Below are 8883 nucleotides of genomic sequence, written 5' to 3' on the forward strand. Positions count from 1 at the left end.
TTTCATGACCTTGGAACTCTATGTTTACTGAGGCCCACTGATTTTGCATTGTCACTTTTCCATCGTAGCCTTGCACCCGCAGTACTCTTCCACTATGCAGGTGACTTGCATCTACCAGCTTGGCATTTATTATAGACACAGAAGCACCGCTGTCAACCAAAGCCATCATGTGTCTGTTTCCCACTTTCACAGGGATGTGAAGTAGGCTAGAGCAAGTTAAATAAACAGTCTCAGTTGTGGTCATCGGGTCGGACTGATCACCCTTGTTTATCAGTTTTTTGTCGTCGGAGCCTCTTCAGCGTCCGAAAGTAGGGGAACAGGGTCGCTGTCGATGTTATGCACCCGACCTCTGGGAGCGCGCCAACCCAAGCTCTCTGTGCCGCCTGCAAGGCGGCGCGGTTCTCGCTGATTACGGCTTGACCAATCCGTGCCGGACCGTGTGAAGTGACCGCTTGAGCTAGCGTTTATATTTTCTTCTGAAGTAAATGATATGTCGTGAAGGCACTACAGGAGCCCGTCCATAGTTTTAGGTGACCGTAGTTGCACTTGCTTCAGGACTTGCGCGTGCAGTCCGTGAATTATTAGTGCTACTACGGCAGACGGAGGAAGCATAGGCTCGGCCAGCTTTAAAAGGCGGCATTTGTCAAAGAAATACTCTACGAGGGAGCCTTGCTTGAATTTGAAATTAAGCGCGGCGTCCCACCTTTGCACTGGGTTGCTTCGGAATGTCGTCAAGAATTTTTCTTTCCACTGATTCCAAGAGTTGCCAGCCTCTTCAATAATGTGCAAATCATACCACTTCCGTGCAACACCGCTTAAGTAACTACGCATGTTAGTAATCTTGTCCTCATTAGAGTGCCAGTTGTTCTTTCCAGCGGCATATTCATAGAATTCAAGCCAACCTTCTGGACTTGATGACATGCCGTCGAATGCATCAGGTTCTACAAATTTAGTCACTGGCTTCTCAGCGTTTAAAGAGCTTATAAGCGATGTCACCAGCTGGTTTTGTTGCGAAATCTGTTCTTGTTGTAGCCGAAGTGCTTTCAAAACGAGGCTCACCTCTTCCGTCGACGACTGTGATCCAGAGTCCTTCCGACGCATCGGTTGAAGAACTAATTCGTCGAAGATCACCAGAGGCAAGTTCACGTTCACAGCACCCTTCCGACGTAGTTCATCAGGGTCCATGGAAGCCTTCTCTAAAACCAGGTTCATGAGTTCTGCCGAGTTGAGTTCGCGAGGTAGTTCCACCGCTGGTTCATCTTCAGCTTGGTATCTCGAAAAGATGATCTTGTCCACGGAGGTCTCCTCAAGGAAAAATCTCACCCACATGTTGGAGTTCGCTGTCGGCTGCGCCAAAATAATGTAGCGTCCCTACTTAAAGGACACAGTAAACGTGAAGCATTGCTGTGGAACTGGCGTCCATCTTGTCTACCTTTTATTCTCACTTCCTTCTTCTCTTCTCCTGAACCCAGACTCCTGCGCTTCTTCATCTTCTATTCCAAGGCTCATACCGCTTCATGCTATGTACGTAAATTTTACAACGCTACTCATTCGAAGTGCATACAGGTGCATACTGAAGAAAAGTTTTCCAGGGTACATAATTTAGTGCGTAATTTACACTAATTTTGCTCTAACCACAAGACATAATAATTTGAATATACTGCACGGAAAAACCTAGAGCGAATTAAATTGTGTGTCAGCTTCGTGTGTATAGATATAGTCTTTCCTATGCATTAGGTTTTTCACGTAATGCATTACCAGTTGACAGCCTATCTTATGTGTACTCTGTTTACATTACAGTTGTTTATTAGTTTACTCATTTGTTTTGCAACTTATGAAATGCCGGTGTATATATATTTTCAACATTTGACATAATCCTGTATGTTTTGTTGGGACAACCCATGACGTGCATTTCTCAGCACCCAGTCAACTGCCAGAAGTGACTCGAACACAGGCCACCAGTAAGTGGACATCAGTTGCAATTTCACATTATGCAGTTGGCTGCTTCCTTGTACTGAGGCTTTTTTTTAATCAGATGGTGGTGTCGTTCTAATATACATTTTGACCACAAAGGTGCGATCATGTCTCACAGAGGCATATATGGTTGCTATTCTCCGCGAGGGACGTGTTCTCGTGTTCGTGAAGCATTTGTGTTTGGCAGTATTGTCGCCCAATGAGTCAGATATAAACACTGTAACTCGCCACTGCTGGGAAGTAGTTGCGAGAAACACAATATGTTATGACGCTGTAAAGTTATTTCATTAATTCGAAGGAAAATTTTGCAGCAGGAAAAAAAGGTTGCTCTTCCAGGTAAACATGTCTTTTTCTCACAAGTTATTTAACCAAACCGTGGATGCGTGAAATTCATGACTTATGAATAGATTTTAATTCATCTTTTAGTAATGCTTCTAAAAGAGACTAGAAATAGCATGTGACTACCTCTCCAATCAGCAGATCATACACTTACAGTCATAAGTGGTAGTTCCATGCAGTCTCGCACTCTATATAACCTTTCCTTTCAGCAGCATTGTAAATGGCAGCTGCGTTTTCAGAACGAGAAGTGCACTTGGCACTGTATATGTATGCGTGAATTCGGTTTTCTTTGTATGTGTCGGCTCACTCACACAAACAGTGCAAAAATCAGTTGTACCATGAGGCTGATGACGCCTTCTGCTGCTAGAAATGCGGCACTTCATATTTTATAGTACTGCATGACATTTAAATCAAAGCTAGCACATAAGATGATCAAGAAAACTAACCGCTATTATAGCTGTTTTCCTCAAAGAAAGCTTGTCCTTTATGGACTGTGTTAAGCTCTCCACCGATGTTTCAGTAGTATTATCCCTTAGTGAGTGAGAGATTGGGGGCAATTAATCGTGTTAGTCTTTAAGTGGTGTCCTAATTATGTGTATTTGTTCCAACAAAGTTGTCTAGATTACTTTATTGTGTAGTGTAAAGCTTATGAAACCATCACCAACTAGTGAGTTGCTAACATGCATATGCATTTGTCACTATACAGGTGGCACTCGGCTGTACCACTGCAGTGCTGCGGAAATTGCCAGCACCAGCGGCTTTGCAACAGCTGTTTCACAGCATGTCGGTATGTGCTAATCTATAGTTTTGTTGGGATGAGTTAGTATTATAGACCACTGCTACTCTGTATTGTGACAGATCCATATGATAAGTGATGTAATGGGCACAGCGAAAACATGTGAATGTTTTACTATGCTACATAAAAAGGCTCTCCTTTTCGTCACTGGAGCAGGGGAGAAGAGCATGCAGGCACTCCTGAATGTACATATATTTCAAAACATGAGAGAGACATATATATATATATATATATATATATATATATATATATATATATATATACATATATACATATATATATATATATATATATATATATATATATATATATATATATATATATATATATTTAGACACACACATACAATTGAACTAAAATCAGGGACATTCCATCTTTCATTTTGAATTGACTTGTACAGCGCAAAAATACAACACAGACCACAGAGAAGCCCGCATGTTAACAGGTATGATACACACAATAATTCAAGAGATTTGATACTTCAGGTGTGCTATTTTATGCAAGGGGGAAGGGAAAGGGGATAAAACCAGAAAAAAGAGTGGAGTGGAAAATAAAGGAATCGTGCCAAAAAGCATGAGAAACATTGTGCAGCCAGGATCGCCAGCAGGACATCTAAAAAGCACTGATAAAATTACATACAGGGCAACCTTACGTATTGTTTGTTTCAATAAACTCAGATCACATGCAGCCATTACTGCAATCAAGTTGTTTCCTTATGTCATGAGGGAATGATGCGGGCCCAAAAAACTGTTTAGAGCTGAAGGATTATGTTCCATGCTTGCCTCATTACCTGCTTTTTATCATATTATTATCAGCTGCTTATGTTAGGGACAAAAAGTAAGAGTACAAGCTTTTTCCTAATTCGCCATTCCATACAGCATGTCTTTGTGACTATATGTACATGCAGATGATCCATAGATGAAAAATATTCAGTACAGTAGAATCTCATTACAAGATACACTTGGTTGTAAGAGACATCTGAAAAAGGTTTGGTTGGTTTGCCACATTAACAACACTGTACACAAGAGTCACCTTTGTTACTAACGACTTTTTAAGTATTCACTACTTCGAAGGGACACAACCCAGACACATTCACTTCATGCACCTTGTGTGCTCCGAAGGGCGTAAAGATCACGCAATCCTCACACAGGTCAAGTGTGCATGTCTCTTTAGCATGAACTAGAAAAGGAGGGCAACGAGGACAGTGCAGGGCAGAAAGTGTCGACAGTTGAAGCTGACGAGCGTCTAAGAGCACCTCAAAGGCACTGCGAGCAACAAGGCTTGCAAAGTGAAGTGTTTAACTTCCAGAAGTTAGGGAGGAAGCTAACACAATCTACAGTCACTAAAAAGCTGTGAATGTCTTCTTTAAAGGGCCCCTAAACCACCGAGGTTGAAATTTAGTTGCGGTGTTGCAGTTGTACATGTTAAGGCAACGAACACGTAACCACGAGAATTTTTCAAAACGGTGCAGTAATAGTGGAGCTACGTGTTTGATTATCGAAAAGTAGTCCCCGCTCATTTTACTCTTTCATCTGGTACACTCCATCTGGACAGTATCGTCTTTTCCTCGCCTAGTACACCTCCAAATGTTACGGGACAGGCCATCACCAACGAGTTCCGTTGCTGCCGCGCAGGCCCGTCATCCTGCGAGGGGTGGCGGTAATGACCTTGCCAATACAATGGAACTGTATGGTGACTCTAGTTGAAGAGCCTCATAGGGAGACCCTTCCGTTGGCGTTTCTGTTCTTTGCCCCCATTGGCTGCCCACAATGGCATCGCGAGCAACGCGACGAGGAAGAAGGAGTGTGTATTTGCTTGCAGGCCTTGCCGGCAGTCGTACACTTTCGTTCGACCAATCGACAGCACCGGAAACTAGTGACATCCTCAGAGACAGCCTGGTGATGTCAGGACAAACTGGGGGGTGCAGGATAGGTCCAGAGAGGCGCACGGGGTCGTTTTCGTCATATTGTGGTGCTCCCACAGTGCTATGCACTGTGGCGTTTGGCGTCGTCAATTGTGACGGCATTCTGATTTTGATGCGCATGTTTACTTGAAATGTTCAAAAAATGTCAAGTGGTTTAGGGGCCCTTTAAGACACCCTGAGCAATTATTCCTTCAGATATATCTAAACATACTTTAGTGATGATGCATAATAAGCTGATCTAGTCTGGCTCCTCAGTGTTCTAAATTTTTGGTTTCGAGAGACATGTTTCCCGTGCCTCTTGAGTATCTCTTCTAATGAGGCTTAACTGTAATGTACGCACACAATTGTGTAACTCCTCCTGCAAGTATTATTCCTTAAGCCTGGTCACTGATGTGCAAAGCTTGTGGTTAAGTTTTGATGTCCGTACTTTTTAGAGCTATGTTTATTAATTCAGGCTGTTCTTATTGGTTCTTCGATGCAGGAGACAATGCCTACGAAATTATTGGCCCTGATGACGAGAGCCCTCAAGGGGCAAACGACATCTCTGTTGCAGAAGTGAGCCCGATACCACCTGAAGTTACCATGACAGGTGGCACGGCAGCAATAGATACAGAGACGACCATGTCTACTGCAGCTGCAACAGTGTACGAGGCAAGCAGCAGTGTGTCAGCATCAGCAGCAGTGTCAGAAGGAACCGCACCAGGCCTGGTAGAGCAACATGTGTGCTATCACTGTGACTTTTTTTGTAGTGCATTTGCTCGACATACAAAAGCTTTTCACCATGACTGTGAGCCAGTGTTCTTGTGCAGCAAGCGCAAGACTAAGTTAGGTGTTATAACACAGTACAAGCATCACTTTAAAATTGCAAACATATTACAGTTGTTGCCTCCCCAGCCAGCCCACATAACGACAACAATGTGAAACACATGGTGGGGCACACCTCTTCCCCATTAGAAGATAGTAGAGACTGTCAGTGTTGTTGCTAGATTAACTGGTCTTTGTAGGCAACTAGAAGGACAACACAGGTGTCATAAGATTGTTGTTTATGTTGTTGTTGAAGAGGTAAAAAAGAAGTTTGATGCAGCTGAAGTGCCAACTGATATTGAGCAAATCAAAAACAACCACCTGAGAAAGCAACACTATCGAAATTTGGGTATCTATGTGCCGCCAACTCTGGTAAAGATGGCATAGGACAGAAGTGTGATGAAAATCACACAGACGCTGCTGTTCCATCACTGGTCACAGTGAGCACTGACTTGTAGGGCAAGAGAGTCAACTGAAACGAACATTATGGCATAGTGTCATGCTCCCATGTGACCACTTTCCATGTTATTTTGCATGATACAGCTCAACCTCCAGAAACGAGACTGCAACTTGTCTGCAAAAAGCTTTCACAAAAAATTATTCACAACACTATTAACACAGCAGTATCTTCTTTTTTGTGGGTTCGAGGTTCCCGGGTGTCCATTAATGCAAAAATTGCAGAAAAAAAGAACATGTGTCGTACTTACACCTTTTTAACAAGTACGAGGGGGACAGAACTTTTCTAGTCATGCATCTTCATCATACTATCAAGTTCTTAAATGCCTTTTATAATTATTATTACCAGGTATATCTGAGTGCATTGTATGCATTTAGCAGGTGTAAAATCAGGTCAGTTGGATCAGATGCCTTATCTGCAAGAGAGCCCTATATTCAAGAAATTTGAATTAAAATAGGTACGTTACAGATGCAGTCTTTCAGCACTTAATTGCGTGTGGTTTAAGCGTTGCTCAATACTTTTGTGGATGGCAGTTTCAACCGGCACAGCACTGCGCTTTGTCACGGTCACGTGTCTTCAAAGCGGTGTTTACCATTTGTGTTGATCTGTTTGTGTATTCATAGAGCAAGTTTTTAATTTATTTTTTCCGCATTCTTGTGCTTGCACTAAGCTTCTATAAGGCAGTTACAAAATGGGCGTCACTATAACGAACTGTTCTGTTGAGCTTACACTTGCAAATAATAGTGTTCAGATGGTCGCACTTCCATGTAGGTGCACCGATAGCTTTGGGTATGTTCTCATGTTTGTATAAATCTTATATAAGCTAGTTACACATTGTATGTCACTAAGCATTGTGATATTCTTTAAAGAACTGCTTGGTTGGTTGTACACTTGTGAATTGGTATTGAGGCAGTGGTATTTCCATGTAGGCGCACTGCTAGCTTTCTGTGTGCTCACGTGTTTGTATTAAGCTTTTACAAGGGAGTTACAGCATGTACGTCACTAAGCGCTGTGATATTTTTAAAGAACTGCTTTGTTGGTTTTACACCTGTGAGTAATAGTACTCGGGTGGCACTAGTCGTGTGTAGGAGCACAGGGACTATTTGTATACATTATGCTCATGTAAACAGTTACAAAGTGTATGTCACTAAACACTGTTATATTTTTTGAAGAATTGCTGTGATGGTTTTACACATGTGAATAATAGTGGTCAGGACACAGTACTTGCGATGTATAGTTGAATTTATACAGTGCCAAGACATGGGCTGTATACGTACCAAAAGAAATGTATGTCATTATATTGTTGTGATTATTACTGTTGGGATTTTATTAAACTCTAATAAAATTTTTTCTTGTATCTATTGAGGTATGGCAATTTGTCATGCAACCAAACTGAGGACCTGAACTTGTGCATACAAATAAACAGCTAATTTAAGGGTATACTGGTCATATTCTGCGAAACCAGTTTAATAAATCTTGTACTACAATGCTGGAAAAATGACAGAACTGACAGGGATGTACAGAAAGAGTTCTGCACTGGCTGAAGGACTGCAGCACACTGGAGTTGGTAATGTTGCGTTTATTGGAGTAGAACAGTAAGTGCACTTCTATTAAAAATGGGACAGTCAATGCAGAAACATAACGCAGACGAGCAGATGTGGCATATTTTTTTCAGGGCCCTCCATGCCTACTACTGCATTTCTAGTCTTCCTGTGCTCTTTGTATGAGCCCCTGTTCAGCCAAGGTTTTTACTCCTTGACAGTTGTTCTACTGGGTTCGTAGCAATATTGAAGAAAAAAATGCAATGGTTTTCAAGAACTTTCGAGGCCCCGACACAGTAACTTCAAGGACCTCGTGCGATTTTTTTAGTAGTTTGGACAGGCAATAACTTGTTCAACAACATCGTTAACTTAAATGCAAACAAAAGAAAACAAAACAAATCGCATTTCACTGATTTCAAGCATTTGAAAGACTGCTAATTTGCCTTTCACCGCCAATCACTAAACGCACACAAGGAAGCATTTCAAGAAAGCGCTCTAAAGTTTTTCTGCAATAGCACAATTAACTACTTGGGCCTGCAACATTTGCAGTTTTTGAATACTGTCTGGTTTGACAGTGTATGTGATGTCATCTGTTGCCTCAGCTTTTCACCACCAAATAAGCAAGTTATTTGTAATTTCCTTTTATTGTGTCTGTAGCTCTCGATTTACTCATCACGGCTTTTCTTTGAATGCCTCAACTGTTGAGCTTCCTGCTTCTGCTCCTCCAAGTACATTTGTCGCCAGTTCCGTGTGCCTAAAACTGGTATCTGCAGCTCCTTTGTAATTTCAACTTTAAGGATGTCGCTTTCCTTCTATTACCTCCACAGACAATTCTCTGTGACATGCGAAGAGTGTCACAGAAGGGAAAAAAAACGCTTGGCAATGTCTGCTAAGCCTAGCCAAGTGTACAAATTTAAGGACTTTCCAGTACTTCTAAAAATTCCAGGGTTTTCAATGCCTTGACAATGGCATTTTAGAAATAAAGGGTTTTCAAGGATCGCTACAAACCCTGGATTCTAGCACCTAAATAATTTTACAAGCTTATTTT

The 8883-nt window shown here is 41.8% G+C and overlaps 1 long non-coding RNA gene across 1 annotated transcript; it reads left to right on the top strand.

The window, feature by feature from the left end:
* The first annotated feature begins 1517 nt into the window (after positions 1-1517).
* On the top strand, positions 1518-5786 carry LOC135898623 (uncharacterized). The gene is made up of 3 exons (XR_010563377.2): positions 1518-1961; positions 3020-3100; positions 5515-5786. It is a non-coding gene; the product is annotated as an uncharacterized lncRNA (long non-coding RNA).
* The last annotated feature ends 3097 nt before the right edge of the window (positions 5787-8883 follow it).

The sequence above is a fragment of the Dermacentor albipictus genome, chromosome 8 (genome assembly GCF_038994185.2).
Source record: "Dermacentor albipictus isolate Rhodes 1998 colony chromosome 8, USDA_Dalb.pri_finalv2, whole genome shotgun sequence".
Lineage (NCBI taxonomy): Eukaryota > Metazoa > Arthropoda > Arachnida > Ixodida > Ixodidae > Dermacentor > Dermacentor albipictus.